The sequence below is a fragment of the Trachypithecus francoisi genome, unplaced genomic scaffold (genome assembly GCF_009764315.1).
Source record: "Trachypithecus francoisi isolate TF-2019V2 unplaced genomic scaffold, Tfra_2.0 Lachesis_group0, whole genome shotgun sequence".
In the NCBI taxonomy this organism is placed as follows: Eukaryota; Metazoa; Chordata; class Mammalia; order Primates; family Cercopithecidae; genus Trachypithecus; species Trachypithecus francoisi.
In genome coordinates, this window is record NW_022681453.1 from 124,831,811 (window position 1) to 124,854,422 (window position 22,612).

At 38.8% G+C, this 22,612-nt stretch overlaps 1 long non-coding RNA gene across 1 annotated transcript in view; it reads left to right on the forward strand.

Moving 5' to 3' along the window:
* Nucleotides 1-22,328, forward strand: part of LOC117083755 — an 80,948-nt gene extending 58,620 nt beyond the window's left edge. The window contains exons 2-3 of the long non-coding RNA XR_004437203.1: nt 18,729-18,892; nt 19,681-22,328. This is a non-coding gene — a long non-coding RNA (uncharacterized LOC117083755). The remainder of the gene's footprint in view (nt 1-18,728; nt 18,893-19,680) is intronic.
* Nucleotides 22,329-22,612: the final 284 nt, after the last annotated feature.

Below are 22,612 nucleotides of genomic sequence, written 5' to 3' on the forward strand. Positions count from 1 at the left end.
TCCATGCAATTGGCCTGATTTTCTTCCTCTTCCTGGTATTGAGTATGCCATGTTAAAAGAAAGAGGAGGCTGGGCACAGTGGCTCACGCCTGTAATCCCATCATTTTGGGAGGCCGAGGCAGGTGGATCACCTGAGGTGGGGAGTTTGAGACCAGCCTGGCCAACATGGAGAAACCCCACCTCTACTAAAAATACAAAATTAGCCAGGCATGGTGGTGCATGCCTGTAATCCCACCTACCTGGGAGACTGAGGCGGGAGAATTGTTTGAACCTGAGAGGCGGAGGTTTCAGTGAGCTGAGATTGTACCATTGCACTCCAGCCTAGGTAACAAGAGTGAAACTCTGTCTCGAAAAAAAAAAAAAAAAGAAGAGGAAAGACATCTCAGGCACGGATACACAGGTTCATATTGGGAATGGTTAAAAATAACACTGGTTAGCAGGTTTGAAGTTACTTCCAATTCTCTTTCTCATTCATTCAAAATGTTCATTGAGGAATGGAATAACAAGACAATGTGCTCAGTGCTAGAGTCATAAAAATGAAGAAAGGAAAGTCAGCACCCTCTAAGAGATCCACAGACCAGTGGAAAAGATAAAATGAATAACTGAATACATGATTGTAAGCATACTCCATTCTATTATTGTTTATAAATTAATTTCTGTATTAATCACTATAACCATATACAGGGCATCTGTCTGGTGTTTTACAGATGTTGTTCTATTTGTACCTTCAAGGTAGGTGTTATTCTAATTTCAAAGCAGTGGAAACCAAGGCTTAGAGAGGATACACCACAGACATGCCGAGGATGTAGTTAAGATTTGAACCCATTCTGTCTAACTTTCTAGTCCTCAGTCTTTCAACCAGAGCCCTCCATCATCTAAGATGGACTGTAGTCAAACTTTTCAGCCTGCAGTATGAATGCATAACTTTGTAACCATGCCCAAGGTAAAAAACGTCAAAGGATCTTGAAACTGATTTTCCCTTGTTTTGGTAATTTGTATTTTATTCTTTCTTAAACTCAGATAAATAAATAATCACCAAACACACAGAGGAAAGAAATCAGATTTGTTTTGTGTTAACCATATGCTTCCATTTAAAATATCATGTTGGGAGAGGATGGTGGTTAGGAGCAGCATGCATGTGGTGATTTTGCACATAATGTCACATGCTGGGTCCGTGTTCTGTTAGGAAGTTTCAGTTGCTCTTTGAAGCAGTGCTTTCTACTTAGTGGAGTCATGCAAAGGCTTTCTTTGTCCCAATTTCAATTCTATAGCAATCAGAGTAGATGATGGGCCTGGGCACTAAGAGCTTCGTGCACTCTTTAGTGTTGTAAACCTGTTGGCTCTCTGCTATGCTAAAGAGACTGAGCTAGCTGCTGGGAGGGCTACAGTTCCTCGGTTCCTTGCTATTCTGTAGCTTGCTTTCTGGTGGGGGAAAGCCTCCTGTGACGAGGGATATATTAAGTAAGACTAAGAGAAGTCATGTGACCTCCAACAATCTCAAAGGAGTACTATTGTCAACGGGAAGCTGACTTTCAGGCAGAAGCATGAAGAAAGGAGAGCAAAATTTATTGACTCTACTGTGCAATATTGCTTACTCCTCAACACAACAATGTGAAGGATGTGCACTTCTTGTTTTTTTTTTTTTTTTCTTTTTGAGCTGGAGTCTCACTCTGTCGTCTAGGCTGGAGTGCAGTGACATGATCTCGGCTCACTGCAACCTCTGCCTCCCAGGTTCAAGCGATTTTCTTGCCTCAGCCTCCTGAGTAGCTGGGATTACAGGTGTGCACCACCACACCCAGCTATTTTTTTAAAATATTTTTACTGGAGACAGGGTTTCACCATGTCGACCAAGTTGGTCTTGAACTCCTGACCTCAAGTGATTTGCCCACCTCGACTTCCCAAAGTGCTGGGATTACAGGCGTGAGCCCCCATGCCTCACCTTGTATATTTTTTATTTACAAAATGAGGTAAGTGTAATTAAAAATTTAAAATGTTAGATCATATACAATGAAAAATAACTCCTCATCTCACTTCAATCTCTCAGTCTATCCCCAAGAGCAAGCAGAGTAAAAGGTTCCTGTTTATTTTCCTGGTAATATTCTAATTAAATGTATATGCATTTCATTGTATGCATCCTTTATTTCTATCCAAATAAGGGTACACTAAATACTCTGTTCTGGACCTGAGAGTTTTCCCTTAACAGCATATCCTAAAGTACTTTAAGTGACAATAGGTACATATGGCTTCACCTCTATATTTTCATTTGTTTGTTTACAGCTACATAGTTTTCAATATATATATATTGGATTTTTGACAGACCAATAGATAGTGCCCCTCTATCTCTGCCCCCTTCCCCTGGGTTCTGAAGAGTTTGAGAAGGAAAACAAATAATTGGCATAAGGAGGCCACAAATTTAATTTTATTGCAGACAGAGGCAAGACTAGAAGTTAGAGTTTTATGTGGATAGTCAAGCAGGCTTGTTACTACTGAAGCTGTGCATATAGATCTTGTTGTGTAGCCTACAGCAGTTCCCAAAATGAAAAGTACAGTTGAGACAAGATCTACCAGTCAGATAAGTGATACCACCTTCTCACAGGTGGAGCGAGTCAAGGGAAAAAGCAAGATCATCAGGGTGCTTAAAAAACTCCTTTGCACGGAAACCTGAAGAGAGTAGAAGGCACTCCTCTCTGACTGTACGGGCGGAGCATCCTTATTTAGCTAGTTCCCTGTGGATGGTAGTTTAGGCTACTTCCATTCCTGCTACTGGGCATGCATTTTTGTTATTTTATTTATTCATTTATTTATTTTTTCGAGATGGAGCCTCACTGTATCACCCAGGCTGGAGTGCAATGGCTCACTGCAACCTCCACCTCCCGCGTTCAAATGATTCTCCTGCCTCAGCCTCCCGAGTAGTTGGGATTACAGGTGCCCACCACCATGTCTGGCTGTTTTTTGTATTTTTAGTAGAGACGGGGTTTCACCATGTTGGCCAGGCTGGTCTCGAACTCCTGACCTCGTGATCCGCCCACCTCAGCCTCCCAAAGTGCTGGGATTACAGGCCCGAGTCACCGCACCCAGTCTGTCATTCTTTTTTTACAGAAAAAGAAACCGTGGTTTTGTGAGGTTAAGTGTTCAAGGTTACACAGCTAACGAGAGACGGAGTCAAAATTCTGATTCACATCTGACTTCAATTCCAGGGCTCTTCATTTCTCATATCCTCTACTCACCCAATTACTAGCACCTGTATGGAAAATCAGTAACAGTCTGAGTCCATTTTTGTTAAATCTTCTTATTGTTTTCCTCATAATCCCCATGTGAGGCAGTTGAGGCAGGAGTTAATGGTCTCCATTTTCTAGAAAAATAAATGGAGATTCAAAGAGGTTGTTACTTCTTTACTTAACATCACTAGTTAATGGCCAGGTCTAAGACTTAGCCTCCTTTCACTTCAGACCCTTCTTCTTTATCTCAGAGAGCCTTGGACTAGCCAGTGAAATATGAATGCAGACCAAGGGATCAGTGTTATCGGTGGCACGTTGATGGGAAAGGGCAGTGTTTGCCCAGGAGTGACAAGGAGTCTCCTTTCAATGACATCTAGATTATGTCCTTTTTAGGCATCTGTGTGTGTGGTCTGTGTGTCAAAGCTTCCTGGGAAATGTCTAAAATGTAAATTCCTAGGGTTCACTTAGACCTAAAGACCATATGGAAAGAAAACCTGGAATCTGCATTTTAACAAGATACCTAGGATATTTTGATGGAAGTTAGTGCATGAATTGGGATGGAAGAACCCTGCTTTGAGGAATTTTAAACAGTTTTGGTTTTTGGTATATAGTACATGAGTCATAATCAGAACTGTGTCTTGTGGCAGTGTGTTATTGTGGAAAGAACATGGACTTTGGCATTAGCTAAACTTAAATTGATTCCTCATTCTGCCATTTATTAGGTGGATGAACTTAGAGAAGTTCACTGAATTCAGCCAGCTCACGTCCATCACAAGTCTGTAATGAGGATTAAATGAGATGATGTATGTAAGAGCCTGCCCTCAAGCTCTTTAATGTGACTTCCTCTCCATTTTGGTTTCTTCTAGTATTTTTTCAATAATCTATCTCACCTTCTCTACCCATAATCTCTCCGAAAAGCAGTCTCTTGGTCTCTTTTATCATCTCATTGCTATTACTTATGATCCCAGCTGTAGAAAAAAAAGGACAACTGCCCAGCAGGGTCAGGTTTTCTTTAATTGGACTGCTACATGCACAGGCCTTGTTACTCTACTTGTTCTTCAAGATCCATGGAGGAAGATGAGCAAAGCACATTTACCATGTACCTTCTCAGAAGACGTGTACACTTGTTAATGAATTCTGAGTAATTAACAAAATGTTGTCTTAAAATGGTTTACATTAAAATGAAATTGTACTTGTGTTCCTTAAATGTCTTGGAATGTGCTGGGATTGCTGTAGGCAAGCTGTGGAAGTAGACCCTTCTCATTTTCCTGTTACATTCCATCTCTCTGGGTTCAGTGGGCTTCAGTGTGTTCAGCAGCTACCAGCGTTCGCCTAAGCAGCATTTAGGATCTTTCCTTTCTCTTGTTATAGCTTCAAACCTGACAGCTCCTGTGTGCACCCGCCTAGTGTCCTCTAAGGAACACAGTGGCTCACACCTGTAATCCCAGCACATTGGGAGCCCAAGGCAGGAAGATTGCTTAAGTCCAGGAGTTTGAGACCAGCCTGGGCTACATGGTAAGACCCCATCTCTACTAAAAAAGTGGCCAAACATGGTAGCATACATCCGTGGTCCTATAGCTACTCAGGAGGCTGAGGTAGGAGGATCCCTTGAGCCTGGGAGGTCGAGGCTGCAGTGAGCTATGATTGCACAATGCCTTCTAGCCTGGCCAACAGAGCAAAATCCTGTCTCAAAACCAAAAAAAAAAAAAAAAAAAAAAAAAAAAAAAAAACAGAAAACAGTCCCAACAAGGGCGTTCATTGTAATCATAACTTGGAATGGTAATTACCTGCCATTTGAAAAGAGGCTTTTCAAAAAGTAAAACAAAATGAAAGAGAACCACTGAAATTTTGTATATCTTAGCAGTTTTAGGACAATATCATGGAAGAGGGTAAAGTTCCAAAAAAGAAAAAATTAAGAAGAATAATAACCTTTTGAGGGTGTGCATAATCTCAAGATGGGTGAGACTTGCTCTACAAATGTATTAGTGTCTTTAATAGGCAGAAGAACAAGATACAGGAATTGAAAGACAGGAACATTCTTATGGAAATAATGTGAAGAAACAGTCTACATCACAATTAGACTCTATATATGATCATATATGTAAACCTATTGCTGTAAAATTATACTTTTAATTTTGCACACTTCAATGTGTAATTTACCTGAATTTTTACCTGATAGAAAAACGATTTATTTACCATGAACAATCAAAGAAAAAACAACAAAGATAAAATACACTTATAAAACTTACTTTTCTTTCTTATAACAAAGATAATACATATTTTAGTTGAATATATAGAAAATATTTAGAAAATTTAGAATAAAAGAAGAACATAAAAAGTATAGCACCCTGAGATCATTACTGCATACATTTTCATATGTATCCATCTATTCTTTTTTTCTATCCATGTAGTCATACTTGAGGGAGTCAAAAATGGAATCATAATATACATATTTTTCTTTTGCTTAAAAAAAAATACAGCATATGCCAGTGCTTCTCAAATGGTAATGCATAAAGAAATCATTTGGGGGACTTTGTTAAAATGCAGATTCCTATTCAGTAGGTCTGGGTGGGACCTGGAATTCTGCATGTCTAACAAGTTCCTGGGAAGCACATGCTGCCAGTCACGGGAACACACTTGGAGGAGCAGGTGTGTACCCCATTACATGTCATTACTGATTCCTTACAAAGTTATCAGTATTATTTGAGACGGAGTCTTGCTCTGTCGCCCAGGCTGGAGAGCACAATTTCGGCTCACTGCAACCTCTGCCTCCCCAGTTCAAGCAATTCTCCTGCCTCAACCTCTCAAGTAGCTGGACTACAGGAGCATGCTACCACGCCCGGCTCATTTTTGTATTTTCGGTGGAGATGGGGTTTCACTATGTTGACCAGGCTGATCTCGAACTCCTGACCTCTAGTAATCTGCCTGCCTTGGCCTTCCAAAGTGCTGGGATTACAGGTGTGAGCCACTGTGCCTGACCTTACCAACTTATTTTTAATCGCTGCAAATCTTCCATTATACAATGTATATATCTCAACATTGTCATGTAATTGGCTAGTTAAGTTTATTCCTTTGCTCTTATTGTACTATTAAAAAAACTATGATAAATATTTTTGAGGTGAGAAATCTTTACACATGTCCATTAACATTTCCTTAAGGGAATTTTCTTGAAATGGAAGTACTTCATCAGATTTATTCAGAATTTTAAAGACATTTAATACATACTGCCAACTAGTTTTTAGGGAAGAAAACAATGCAGTTTTGAAAGGTACACATTAACCAGTTAGTTACATTACCCTGACCTGAAATTTCTTTTGGTTTGTTGTTTCCATTTCCATAATAAGCCCATTGAGTTCTCTTGTATCTTTTTTAGTATTCTGTAATCGATGTTTGCTCATGAGGATGTCTGCCCCAAGCTGGCCAGACTATTAGCCTGAATGCTCAGCACAGCACTAGATGCTAAAGAAATGAGAGAAGGATGAATAGTTAAGTGGAAACATGTATCTTTCACTAGATAAATACTTCTTTAGAGCACTGTAGTGGGGGCAGTATCAATTTAATTTCTAATACATCAGACACTTTGACCACTAATTAAAATCTAAGCATGAAAAATTACTTGCTGCTTCTTATGGAAAATAAGCCACAACATCCTTTGGTGTTAAACTATTTCCTAAAACTCCCAAATCTGTGCATAGCTGGCCATAGTTTTAAAACTAGGTGCACCAAAACTGGTGGGCTGTTATTATTATGCTTAAGGTTTTATTAATGGCATTATATAATAATGCTTTTGTAATTTTTTGATATAGTATAGCTCATCATATAATAGTTCTCTTATAATATTTTGCAAATCCATCCCACATGGACCTTGTTTTTTATTTATAATTGTGGTATTTTATTCATCATGATTTTTTGTATTAATTTTGTTTTTAAAAAATATCTCATTAAATGTTATTTGCACCCCTTAAATTTTGCACCCAATATGAGTGCCTGACTTGCTTTATCCTAGTTCTAGTCCTAGAAGTTAACTGTAACTTAAGATTTTTGCGTAGTAAGGTGAAAGTTATAACTTAAATTTATACAGGTAATATCAAGTAATACCACTTAATCAAATAACATTTGCTTTAATTTTTACTGGTGTATTTAATTATTTTTCTTCTAGTTGTTACTCTCTAATCAAGAACCTATTCAAGTCACTGTACCTGTGGGCGTGGTATGAAATATGCTTGCTTTTTGTAGGCAACAACAGGAGCTATTCATACCAATACTTTCCTTTATCCATTCAAAATTCTTCCTTTTGTTCAATTATGACTTCAAAAAATACCTTTTGATTGCTGTTGTGTGATAGGAACCATGACAGGTAAATGTTATGAATGAATAAAAATGAGTCAAACGTGATATTTACCTTCAAGTTGTTCCACATTTGCTAGTGGAGGGACATAGTCATATGAAGATCAAATTAAACCCGGAGTTTAAATGGGACCAGAGAGGAAAGACAGGGACACCTGGAACACAGGAAAGATGTGGCCATGCCTAAGTTGTCTCTTCCAGGAGTGAATTTTGTGCATGTGTTATACTCACCACACGCCATCACATACACCCCACACAAACACACACAGAGATATATTCTTTAGCAATTAAGCCATAACCATTTTCTTGGGAGGATTTAGATGTTTCGGCCAAAGTATATTTAATCTAGGTCAAATTTTGCAAGAGAAAACATGGAGCATATTTGTCTGAGCAGGGAAATAATGCTGTCTTGGTCTTGAAGCCCATATGGCATCATGCATAGATTGAGAATCATCATGTCTGCTGAATTGTGTTATACTGACTTCAAAGTTTATCATTGATGAGCAGCAGCTGCTGCCAGGAATAGTAAATCACATCTTGCATTTTTATAAGAAATGGTATCATGGCTTTTCTGAATAACTGATTTTTAATAGAAGGCACAAGTCATCACTACACTATATATAGGAAGGGTATAGATTTATTTATATCATTCATTTTTGGCAATTTTATTTGATTTCAAAATATTTAATTGAATGTTCACTATGTGCACATGAATAGGCTTAAGTCCCTATTTTTAAGGAGCTTAAAATCCATTTAGGAAAAGGACATGTCTGTAACTAGAGTTTAAAGCCCAATGTCATATGTGTTGAATATAGATATAAATCACTTGGATGGGAGTGAGTGGGAGAAGGGAGCATTTGGCTCGAACTTTGTTGGTTGTGCAGGTTTTGTTTTATTTAGGCGCTAAAACACTGCAAGGCATTTGATGCCAAGAAGATAGGATGGGCAAGAAAATTATGAAGGTAAATGCCAGTTTGGGGAATTGGGAAGTAATTAAGTGTTGCTTCTCAGTGCTTCTGAACCCTGGCTGCACATTGGAATCATCCTGGAGTCTTAAAAATACTGGTGCCTGGGTTTAACCCCCAGCTACTCTGATTTAATTGGTTTTTGGTATGGCTTATGCATCAGGATTTTTAAAAGGTCCCCAAATTATTCTCATGTGCAGCCAGGGTTGAGAACTTCTGCTGTAGACTAATAATTTAGCCTGACTCTATGGAAGGTAAGGCAGAAAAAAAAAAATAAAAAAATAAAAAAGATAACAGAACATGCTTTTCTTGTTCTGCAAAAGAGCATAGAGAATTTAAAGGAATATTCCTATTAGTTCATGTGGAAAATGTTAAGGGTCAGGGATTCTCGTTTACCTTTACAAACGAAAAAATAAGACAGTCAAAGAAGGCTTGAAACTAAGATAACGTGACCAGTCTCTAGAACTCATCGTGAGAAAGGACAGGGTTTGAGGTTAAGGAGAGAGAACTTTGATTACAAGAGAAAGAAAATTATAATGAAAAGAGTCAGCAGTTTGGCTCTTCATGTTTGTCTTTGGCTTGAATTGGAAAGTATGGAAACTTCATCTAAAATTATTCTTTTTTTTTTTTTCCTTTCATCAATTACCAAATATGTATATGAGAAAGGGAACACACAAAGGGAAGTGAACAAAGTAGGGTGGGTGAGCTTTACTCAGAATAGATGGAGGGGAAGTACACAGCCTCTGTGCTATCCTTTCTCACCTTGAATTGGTCTTGTAGGTGCAAGGCTTCCTGGATTCTTGAAAAATTACTAACTTCAAAAGATTACTAACTTCTCACCATTCAGGTCTTCTTAATTCTGCCTCAGCAGTGACTCCTACATTCTGTCAGATGATAGCCTTCTTTAGGAAATAAAATGAAACCTCCTCATCTAAAACTTGGATAAATATGCTGGGTGCAGTGACTCATGCCTGTAATTCCAGCACTTTGGGAGGCTGAGGCGGGCGGATCACTTGAGGTCAGACCTCAAGTTTGAGACCAGCCTGGCCAATATGGTGAAACCCTGTCTCTACTAAAAATAAAAAAATTAGCTGGGTGTGGTGACACATACCTGTAATCCCAGCTACTCAGGAGGCCGAGGCAGGAGAATAGCTTGAACCCCAGAAGTGGAGGTTGCGGTGAGCCGAGATTGCTTCATTGCACTCCAGTCTGGGTGTCACAGTAAGACTCCATCTCAACAACAAACAAACAAACAAACAAAACAACAACAAGTTGGATAAATAAAATTGCCCACAGGAGAATCTTCTTCTTCGAAAAATATGTATACTTCCAAGCCAGTGTTTCTCAACTTTTGCAATTATTGTAATACTCAGACATGCTTCGATTATGACATGCCCACCAATTCCCCACTGTAGTTACAATTCTTCACCCTCCACTGTGGGCTGTTTAATGGCTCCAATGGTTATAATTGTTTTATTTTTATTGCCTAGCACAGTGCCACACATATATTCAAGAAATGTAACACTTTTACTTCTAGGTTCCAAACAAGACCTTGTTTTCGTGGACTTGTAGTACCTAAATAAAGGACAAACTCTTCTAACATTTAATTTTCATTAATTTTCTATCTTTCCATATTTCATAGTGTCCTCCCACTTCATTCTGGTTTTCACCATAAAAGAAGATTTAGTTTATAACAGTTTTTTTTTTTTTTGTGGTAGTAAATGTCTGATTTTTTTCCCATTCATTGTTACATTTCGTGAACTGGCTCTTGCAGGAATATCAGCATCAACTCACTGATCTGCATCTGAAACATTCCATGATGGACTGTCACTCAAGGGAACCATTATATTTCCACACATAGAGAAGTCTCTTTGCCAATCACAATAAAATGATACAACAACCATGACACAGAAAGAATGAGCGTGCATCTACCAGCTCTTACCTTACTGCTTCTCTTTAGTTCCTACTCAGTACTTCCTTTCTAAAGAGACAGCTTCCTAATTTCCCTACCTCCTAATGTATCCACTGTCTTCTCTCTCCATTTCCGTCAAATACATAACTGCCAGATACATTTTTCTTAAATATAGGTATGATAGTATTTTCTTACTCAAATCTTTCAGTGGATCTCTATTTCTAACTCAAATGTGTCCTGAGTTGGATATTTGTAAAGAACTTCACACTCTGGCCTAGCTTTCCCTTCCCGACGCCTGTCCTGCTCACCTTTACATGAGGCTCCAGCCTATTGTGCCTATTTGGTGCCCTTTCAATGCAGCACATTCTTTCCTACCACATTGTCTTTGTCTTGGCTGTTTCCTTCCTATGAAATGTCTGGATTCCCATCAATAGAACATTAATTCATCCTCAAGGTCAGTTCAAAATCAGTTCCTTCATGAAGAATTCCCCAATTCCTGTAAATAAACATGATCTCTCCCTTCCTAATCTCTCCTGAGATCAGGAAATCTCAGTTCTGAGAAATAGAACTGTCTTTCTGTTTCTCTCAGAATCCTCCGCTTGGCTTGTTTTATAAATATCTGTAGCCTACAGTATTTCCTGAGATGATAAAGGACTTGAGGAAATGGTAGGTACATTTGGTACCTACCTTGAGGAAATGGTAGCAACACAGTAGGCATGCCTCAAGTATTTGAGACATGTTTCCTTAAAGTGTAGTGAAAGATTAAAGTCTAGAGGCATATGCTATATATTTTACATTTGAAATATTAAAAAGGAAGCCTAATGGAAAGGCAAAGAAATTATCTAATATAGGGCTTTGTATTCCCATAATTTTGAACTCTAAAATCACTATATATTTTTCCTTGCACCAGCCTTCACCTCCCCAACCCCATATACACACTCACACATGTACACACGGGTATAGAGGGGACTTTTGCTCTGCATAAAAGATAAGCAGGTTAACTCACTATGATTATTCCGAATTAGATAAAAATATGTAACACCCTTGACATGAAAACAGTCTTTGGTGAAGAAGAAAAGCTTCATTAACAGTTCTTTAAATGCTACTTTGGAAAGGAAATATAAAACAGTGTGATTATATATTTAAGAAGAAAACTATAATGTATTTCAGCTCTACCTGGTAAAATGTGGAATAAAAAGTAATCTGGACATACCAAAAAAAAAATGTCCAAACAGCTTCTGTTCAGTACATGCCAAAACTGTGAACATTTGAACATTTAGTGACATCTGGGTAAAAAGAGTCAGCCGGAAAAACAATCTGTTTTTGTGACACATTTTTGAGATGAATTCAAAGAGCAACTTTTAAGGACAAAAAAGTAAATTAGTGTTTTATGTTGGGGAGAATATTTTATTCTTCCCTTTGCAGGGCTGCAACTCAGTAACCACATCCCCTATGATGCTGGCACTTACATCTCATAAATGCTCCGTAGGTTTAGTGACATGGCCCATCTGGGAGCTCACCTAGGCAACTAACATTACCACTTCTAGTTTTTGCTTTCGATGATAGACCTAGTAGAATTTGGATGTCCCAGATATGTAACGGTAACAACTGAAAACGCCATTCTAATATTTTCTGTAGCAAAGAATGAAAGAGCTAAAGGGGCTTTCTTTGTTAAGTCAGCCTAGGTAACTCAAACATCCTCCTTTCCAGCTTTTTGTTGATTTTATTGTGATTAAAACACCATCAAATGAAAAGCTGAATTTACTGTTAAAACTTAAAGTTTCTTATGCACAGTCCAGCTATTGCATTACCAAAAGATGCCAAAGGAAAATGAAATGTTCTCTCTACGTGCCGATTGAATTTAAGAATTAATCTTACTTTTTAAATGCCTGGCACATTAGCCTATACATACTTTTAAACTGTGTTCCGTTTTCTGCTGTGTTCCATAGCTCTACTCTGACTGCTATGATTCAAGTCCTGGAATGGAGAGCATTACTTTCTTCTGGATGTATCCCTGCCTAATCCCTCACTCTCTTCAAATTCACTCTCCACCCTGAGGCTACAGAGATGTTTCAAAAAGTACATTATATCATGTCATCTGTTGAAATTCTGAGGTTTCTCTTTGTCAGGCCATCTAAGGCTTTGAAGGCCTGGCTTTGCCTTAGTTCTTACCATTTTGCCTCTTGCAGCCCTGGCCCCAGTACATACAGTCAGGCCAGACTGCGTCCTGTGCCCTGACCTATGATACTATGCTGGGCTTTCATTTCCTCTCTTGAATGTTCTTGTTTTTTGCTCCCAGGCTGTTTCCTACTCAACCTCTCATTCTCAGTTCAGCCCTCACCACTGTAGAGATGCTTCCTTGGCCCCCTCTCACATGCCCACAGCCTCTTGTGATTCTTCTTTCATAGAACTTGCCCCACTATACTATGAAAGTGACTTTCTGCCTCTCCATCTAGGCAGTCAGCTCCATGAGGATCACTTGCTATGTCTTTTTTTGATCTTTCTTTCAATATTTCCTAGAATAGGACCATGAACTGGGGAGTTGATTATGTCTTTTTTAAAATAACATCCAATCTATATTGCTTAAAAGTAGCTCACATATTTTACACCCCTATTCATTTCTTTTTTAAATTAATTATCCCTTTTCTGTACCTGCTTCAAAACAAATAATATAGTACCCAAAGCCATTCAACAGGCTTGAGCACAAGAGCATAAACAAATCAGTTTAGTTCACTAAACACTGTTCATTTTCTAAATACACAGCAGATATTTCTGATTTCAGTAGCTATTCTGATTAGTTCATTTTAGTTGTTATGTTTGACTAAATTGATTAGAGGAAACCACACTCCATGAAGGAGTGATCAGAAAAATTGGTGCTTGTTAGTCTCTGATGAAAAATGGACCAGCCTACTTAGCATATCATCTAAAGCTACCTTAGGATTTTTTTGGAAAATTGTTCTGCAGCTGAGTCTGCAGTCAGGGTCCACAGCGTACAGAGGAAGTCACATTCTTGGAGGCGGTGCTCTAAAGAAGTGTTACTGATGGTGATGAAAATGTGCACTGAAAGAGAGCAATGAAGCAGGAGCTGTTTGACCCATCGCATGAACTGCACTACATGTTAGATTTCCCTTGTGTACACTCCTCACTGCATTCACCATCTATTCCCACACTCCAGGACAAAACAGACACACAAACACACACATTCTGGCAAGATTTAGGTAGGAAGTAATCCAGCCAGGAGAGATAGACACAGTGAGATCTAGAGATTCTATTTTTATAAAGGTCTTGTAACTTGCAGTCAGAAATGGTGTCAGGGAAAGTGGCGATTGCTGTTTGACTGGGTGAGTCTGTCATTAATTAGTAAGAAAAGCACTGTTGGTATTTTGAACAAAAGTTGTTATTATAATTAGGACAGTTGCCTCATTTGTAAGGAAATTCAAACTGTAATTTTTGGCAGTGATTTAAGGTTAACAGGTGAAGAAGCTATGCTCCTTCAATTAAAGAAAAGATAACTAAGGATTTATGTGTGTTACTATATATGTCTTTCCCGTTAGAGTCTAAATTCCTTGAAGGCAGATATGAAAGTACAACTACTGCAATGATGGTGACCAAAATTCCATGCCTCTTGTACATGACTATGTCTAGACTGGGGCATTTCTTATCATAGAAAAGTATGAACCTGGCTCAAATATTGTTTTATTTTTACTTGAAGCACAATCTCTTTTGGAGTGGATCTGTTTAGATTATTTCTTTTTTTTTTTTTTTTTTTGAGACGGAGTCTCACTCTGTCGCCCGGGCTGGAGTGCAGTGGCCAGATCTCAGCTCACTGCAAGCTCCGCCTTCCAGGTTCACGCCATTCTCCTGCCTCAGCCTCCCGAGTAGCTGGGACTACAGGCGCCCGCCACCTCGCCCGGGTAGTTTTTTGTATTTTTTAGTAGAGACGGGGTTTCACCGTGTTAGCCAGGATGGTCTCGATCTCCTGACCTCGTGATCCGCCCGTCTCGGCCTCCCAAAGTGCTGGGTTTACAGGCTTGAGCCACCGCGCCCGGCCTGTTTAGATTATTTCTAAGGGTTTTTTTGAAGAGTCATAAAGGACACACTTGAAGGCTATCTGATCTTTCCTTGACATGGGCAGAATTATGGGGAGCATTTGATGAATGGAGCACCCAGCTAAGTCAGCAGCTATGGGCAGTGGAAAAGAATGATGGATGTGAGCTGGGCTGGGAGGCAGGGAATGGGAAGCAGTCAGAGGAGAGAGGGGCTTTCTTATGCCTTATTCCACCAAATCCTCACAAGAAACTTGCAATGGAAATTGTATTGTTCTCTTTTATATGTGAAAAAACGGAGGCTCCTGGAGATTGAGAGATTTGTTTGCATAGGCAATGCATGGAAGAGGCAGGGTTTAAATCCAGGTAGTTTGAAGCAGTGCTCTTCTTTACATACTACAACACATGGCCTTACCCACAGCAGACTTGGAAGTCATTGTTCTTGAGTTTTCTTCAGCTTTGACACGGTGTGGCCTTGGGCAAATCACTTAGTCTCTCAGGATTTGTTTCCTCAGCTCCCAGCACAACAATGCCTTCCCTGTGTTCATTACAGCAGTGTTGCAGTGGCCTAACAAAATAGTGCAAGTCAGAAATCACTTTGTATTTGTAAATTGCAAAACACAAAATGAATATAAAGGGTTATTATTATACTTATGGCCCTCAGCCTGCACCTGCAGAAAGAGCAAAGCAATTTGAGAGACACTGGTAGTATGGAGTATGAACTTGCATTTGCAATTTCATAAAGACTTTTTTTTTTTTCTGCTGCAAGGGTCTATTAATTATAACTGCCAGTCTTCAGTGCACTGCTTATCTTACGTACAATTAATTATTCCATAAATCAAATAAGCGAGTTGTTGGCAAATGACATTTACAATCTTTGAGCTGACAGCAAAATACATTATGAACCATAAATATCTCAGGCCGACTTTTCTTTTCTAGACATTTTGGTGCTGCTACCCAGGAAGAGATTATAACTGTGAAAAAACACTTGTGCTTGCTGGTGATAGCAGAACATGTTCAGCCCTCTCAGCAACTGAGGGAGCAGTCCTTTAAGTTCTGATCTCAGGTCAGCAGGCTCATTTGACAAGACCAAAGTGGGATAATGGAGACATCATCAAAGTAATTAGTCAGGCCTGCTAACATACTTTGTTCTGAGAACTCTGGTCTCTGAATACTACTTTTCTGATCTTATGTGATCCTAATTCCTGTCTTTGCTAGCAGCAACTGGAATAGTGCCTGGCACATAGTAGATACTCATCAAATGTCTACCTCAAACTCCAGTCTTAGACTATTTACTTTCTATTTCCTCCGCACTGTTGACTGATTGTTTCTTCTCCTGAATGTCACTTGATTAATCTCTATGGTCTAATACTGTGTGCAGACCCTGCTGTATTCTCCTGGTTGAGCCTTAGCCTAAGGCCTTGGTTATCTTATTGGCTTCCAGTCAGCTCACAACTGACCAGTTATAGTTTTGTACATGTTCCTGGCCCTCTACTGCTCTCTACCTTCCTGTGAAAGCATTGGCCTACTCAGGGAGAAGGGCGACCCTTTGCATAGCAATTTTGACAGAATACAGTCACTCTTGGTGGCTTGATTTAATGTATTTTAACATCATCCACAAAATGTCTTTTTCCATTTTACAAAAGGGTTACACTTCTTAAGGAAATTTGCAATGTAATCTACTCATGACCTAAAGAGATATAAGTAGTTTTCAGTTATTTAACTTAGTAAATTGTTTGTATATTGGTAGATTATAAGATATCTCTTCCAGTCTTTTACCATTCTATTATCCCTTGCTCTTTTTTCTCTACACATTATGCCAATTACAATGGAAATATCAATTTATTTTAACTTACCAATGTTTCTTTAAAACAGCAAACTGCTCTGTATGTCCAGGCATACCAGCATAAAAAGGCCATACCATCACAATCTGTCATGAAATATGTACTATATTCTATTGATTCTAACATGCACATCTTTTAACATGTTAATATCTCTAAAATTGGCTGCATTTTACAAATGAAGGCATCTTAGTACTATTTCAGGACTGAATGGACAGTAATTTTTATCTCTTAGGATTATATAAAATGGTGGCATATTGTGCAATCAAGGTACCTTAGAATTGATGAAAATTAGTCTAAAGCTAATCATAGCTAAAAGTTTTAATTCATGTTTGGCAGATATTGTATGGTGTCTCATTCAATCTCCTTCCATTCTCCTTTTGCTGTGCTTTCCTACACAGTAGTTCCAGTGGTGGTATCAAAGTAGTGACTTTGTGTTGCTTTAGAAAAAATTCCTGGAGTCCCAGCCCATAATCAACTCTTCTAGCCTTTCCAGCAATTTCATAAACACTGAATTCCCTGTATTGAATCCCTTGCTGCTTAAAATACCTAGAGTAGTTTTGGTTTTCTTTACTGGTGTATTTGACAATTACATCAGATTATTATATGTACCCTAACACAAATAAGTCTATCAGAGAAATAAGAGGCCCTTTACCTGTTTTCTTTAAATGAAATGTGGTTATTTATTTATTTATTTATTTTGAGATGGAGTCTTGCTCTCTAGCCAGGTTGGCATGCAGTGGTGCGATCTCGCCTCACTGCAATCTCTGCTTCCCAGGTTCAAGTGATTCTCCTGCCTCAGCCTCCCAAGTAGCTGGAACTACAGGCATGTGCCACTACACCCAGCTAATTTTTTTGTATTTTTAGTAGAGATGGGGTTTCACCTTGTTGGCCAGGATGGTCTCAATCTCTTGACTTCATGATCCACCCGCCTCCGCCTCCCAAAGTGTGACATACAAGCATCAAGGTTTGTCATCATGATTAAAGTAAATGCAATGCAAAAAATTTCCTCCAGAAAAACAACAGTACTTAGAATTTCTATAACCTCATCATATGACCATAAAAATAAACATTATTGTTTTAATAACATCTTTAAGTTCTTTAAGGCCAAGAAGAATAAGCAAACAAATAAGTGAACACATAAATAAATCATTGTTAATTTATGAAAAGAGAATTCACAAAATGCTTTCACATTTATCTCTCCATTTGTCACTTGGAAAACTGAAGTTTGAAGAAAAAGCAAAACAAAACACTATATGGGATATCAACATGAACCATCTTTCTGACCTTAAATAAGTCATTTCATTTTGCTGTGACTCAGATCCTTTTTCTATAAAATATGGAAAATAAGACCTGTCAATTGCCTGGATTTCAAAGATATTGTCAAGAAAAATATTACATAATGCCCTTGCATATACTTGAGAAAGAACTTGTAAAAATATTATTAAACTTGGATTGTGTACTTTTAGTATTATTGTTAATACTTCATAAAGCGTCACAAAAATTTGAAATTAACCATATGTAGGAGATTGATCTAATAGAACACATCTACCTCATTTTCTTTCTCAAAACTATAGTTTCAATCTGCACTGTGAAAGAGCTCTGTCCATTGACGTGATAATGAAATACATTCCAAGGTTAAACCAGGACTTCTCTGGAAGTCATTAGGGATCAGCTCGATGCTAAAAATAATTCACTAATAAATGTTCCTCATTTTAAGTTCCCTTCTCAGAAATAATTAAAGGGTACATCTCAGAGACCAGTAATTTTCAGGCTAACTGCCACTTTTTAATCTAAGTTTTTTCTTCTTCTTCATTTTTTTTTTGTTTAAATTTATTATACTTAAGCCACACATCAACATATTCAGTGAAAACACTCCTTTAGGATATGTCAGTTACGCTGAACAAAGAGAGAAGAATTAATTACATATCTTTGCCTTAGAATAAGATTTTCATTTCTATTAATTCTCATGTATAAAATCAAACAGATGCCTCCTGCAAGCATCTTTTGTATGATTTTTCATTGGTTTAAGCAGAGTTAGATGTCAGAGTTCATTTTAATATAAAAAAATTAAGTTTTAGGATTTGACAAATGTATTTCTTTCAATATGCAGCTATGGAAGACACTTAAATACATGAGCTATTATATCTATTTTAAGTAGCAATAATAGAAACTTCGAAATAATTACATTTCTATAGCTAATGCTTAAAGATAGTTTAATGTGGTGGTTGGATGTACAAACTCTGGAGATGACTGCATGAATTCAAATTCTGTATTTCTCTATTTGTAAAAGGAGACAATGACAATATTTGCTTTTCAAGATTTTAATCATAAGCATAAGCATTAAATAAATTAATACATTTAACAATGGTCTTTTTTTTTTTTTTCTTTTGAGATAGGGTCTATCACCCTGGTTGGAGTGCAGCAGTGTAATCATAGCTTACTGCTGCCATGAATTTCTGGGCTCAAACAATCCTCCCACCTCAGCCTCCCTATGTACTGGGATTAAAAGTGTGATCCACCACGCCTCATCCTAATGGTCTTAAAAGAGACCCTATTTCATGTAAGTGCTCAATAAACTGTTACCACTTACTGTGACAAGATACAATGCTATCTCACTTTTTTGTCCACAGGGCCTATCATATTTAGAAACTTGACTCCTGACATGTTCTAGACCAAATAAAAATGTTTTCTTATACTTCACACATAATACATTATATTAAATAGCAGAAATAAAAACAATAGGAAATAATCACAAATTAGTGAGCTCAGGGATTGGGCTTGTCTTTAATTTTCAAATATGTGCCATGATTTTCTATATAATTAGAGTACATGAAAAGAGAACAAACCAAATCTAGACATCTCTAACTCTATCATTACAAGCAAAACATATTTGAAAACATTCAACCAGTTGATTGTATTCCTCAGCTTTCCTACAATGGTTACTAAATTGCACACTTGGAGAAAGCATTTGCCCCCAGATATGTGTCTGTTAAACTTTAGTTTCTTAGGATGCTCAGTGAAAATAAAAATGGAGTACCATAGTCAAATAAGTTAAATAAATTGAGAAAAATTGCACACTATATTCTTTCCCATAAATTCACATTGTTCATTAGCATAGTATAGTCTTAAAATAAAGAAACCATTGAATTATGTTTAACCAACTTTTCCAAAATATTTGATTGTAAGATCAAATTTGTCCTCATTTGTGGAATATTCTACAGAACTGATGATTCAAAGGATGTACATTTGAAAATGACAGCATAAAAATAAAAACAAGGTCCCTAAGTATGCGTATTTATGCAAAAATTATACTAGCTAAATATCAAACTATTGTTTTCATTTATTCAGACTTTCTTGATGCACTTGATATGGATTATATAAATCCACGGACAAAAGTGACATCAGTACAATGGTGAAATTGGAGTTTCCTACCATAATCTCCGCATAGTGCACTGATTTTGACAATCACCGATGGATGACAATATATTTGCCAGAATCTAGGAGTTAAATGGAAAAGGTAACAGCACACTGTTGGAGAAAAATATCTGAGAGTAGATACATTCAAGAGAGTATGAAGAACAATTACATGCATCACCTCACCCCCAGGGTCCACTTCTTAGTGCCGAGATAGACTCCCTTCAGTGGGCAGTTCCTCCCATGGGGAAAAGGAGAGTATAATGAGTGAGTACCCAGGTTTTCCAGCTGTGTGAGGCACATCCCAAGAAGCCCATCTTTCTTTCACTCAACTCAGAATATTGAACTAAGTGGCTGGGACAGGGCAGTAGCAGGAAAGAAAGGAGAGGACTCACAGCAACCAGGACTTGAAACTCAGTACAGGGTACATATCTTTGAAGCATTTCACAGAGCCCATCAGGAGGCCCACCCATGAACCACTTGGGACACCATGTCTGTAGCATCTCCCCACGACTGGCCCATAGGCACCCCCAATGTTTTGTACATATTCCCCTTCCCTTTCCCCTATAGTCAGTTGCCTGCACATGCACTCCAGATGGTGAGTGTGAGCCTTTACATATAGCTTTTGAGTACATGCAGTCAGCAGACTCAACTTTGAAGGATTGGGAGGCATACAAAATTGAGCATTTCAGGACACTGTCCCAGAGGAAACAAAACAGAAGGCTTTCAGGACCCAGTTTGGTTTTGTGGATTTAAGAGAAGATATACAATCATCAGAATTTCTTCTCCACCCATCCAAGAAGTATAGTTTGGGTGAATCCATAGAAAAGATCTGAGAGAACCTCAGATTCCCTAACCAGGCTGACTGTTGAATATATTTCTCTCAAATCCGGTCAGTACAGACCAGAGAAAGTGACTCCTTCAAATGTGAAGATAGCAGTGCAAGACTTTGAGGAACATGAAAAATCAAGGACACCTGGCACCACCAAAAGAACGTAATTTTCTGGTACCCAACCACAAAGAAATGGAAATACACAAATTGTCTGACAAAGAATTCAAAACAATTGTTTTAAGGAAGTCAGTAAGCTACAAGAGAACACAGAGAACTTAATGATATTAAGAAAGCAACGCATGAACAAAATAAGAAGTTCAACAAAAAGATAGAAATTATTAAAAACAACAACCATGATTTTGGAGTTGAGAATACAATGAATGAAATGGAGAACACAATAGAGTTTCAATAGTAGACTTGATCAAGCAGAAGAAAGGGTCTATCAACTCAAAGACTAGTCATTTGAAATTATTCAGTAAAAGAAGAAATAAAAAGGAATGAAAAATGCTTATGAGATTGATGCAACACCATGAAGAGTAGTCATATATGCACTACGGTAGTCTCAGAAAAAGAAAGAGATAAAGGGGAAGAAAACTAACTTAAAGAACTAGATCAGTCTCCCCTTATCTTTAGTTTTGCTTTCCTTGGTTTCAGGTACAGTACAATGATATGTTTTAAGAGACAGACAGTGAAAGAGAGCACGCAAATATTGACATAATTTTTATTACAGTATATTGTCATAATTTTTCTGTTTTATTATTAGTTATTGTTATTCTCTTACTGTGCCTAATTTATAAATTAAACTTGATCATAGCAATAGTGGTGGTGGCTTGTCTGGAGTGGCCACTGCCATGATGCCAGCTGCAGCAGGGGAGGTGTAGCTGGGGCTGTGTGCTCCGCAGAGCCGGTGGGGTCCAGGAACAGCTGATCCTAGTGGGAGCCCTATGTGCTACTAAGTTGCTGGGGTGGGACCCTGTGCTCCCAGGCATAGCTGCAGCTATCCAGTCATGGCTCCAGCCCCAGGCATCCCTGTGCTTTAGGGGCCCTGGAAGTCCCCTGCCCTTATAGGCTTGGAAGGGTCTGCTCCTGTTCCCTGGTCTCTTTCTACTGCTGGTACCTGCTCCATGGATGTGTTGTGGATGTGTTGTGATAGCTGAGCCTGGGAACGGTTGAGACCTGGTCAGGTGTGTATGGTCAGGGCGGTTCTGATATACCAGCCTCCCCACTGCCTTGGCCCCCTCTGGAAACTGCTTCTGAGGCTGAAACTTTGGATGCTAATGAGGAAGGATGGTGGGGGAGACCAGGAGGTCTGAGGGCATCTAGGTGTGGGCCTGTGGACACCCCTTAGTGTGGATAGCCTGGGTGTTGTGGATGGCATGTTGATGGCAGTGAAGCATACACATTCCTAGGTGGGAATGGGTGGGTCCCTGGTGAAACCTCACCTTCAAGCCAGGAACAGCTTGAAGCATGGGGGACTGGCTGCCAGTTCTGGTTGCAGTCTGTGATCTGGAGTGAAAACTTCATTGATGCCTTTCAGCCAATTGGATGGTGCTTTTTCCAGACCCACAAATGACTGGCCAAGGACCAAGCAGTATGCACTTCCTCCATTCTGAGCCCATGAAAACCCCAGACTCAGTCAGACTCAGACACTCATCAGGATGACACGCCAGCAGATAGGACTTACCCACTTTGGGTATGCACTCTGCTGAGAGCTGTCTGTCACTCAGTAAAGCTCCTTTCTGCCTTGTTCACTTTCCAGTTATTCACATAACCTCATTCTTCCTGGATGTGGGACAAGAACTCAGGACCTGCTGAATGGAGGGAGGGAAAGGAGTTGTAACATGTTCCTGGCCAGGTCGCCAAGCTGCAGGTGGTGACACTCCTGGACTATGGGAGTGAAGAATGGTGACCCTTCTGGGGGCCCAGACCTCGACATTCTCCAAGCCAGAGCTGCTGTAACACTATAACTCTCCTGCCCTCTGTTGGTGCTGGGTGGCCACCCCGTGCAACAGGAAGCAGCAGCAGGCCTGGGCC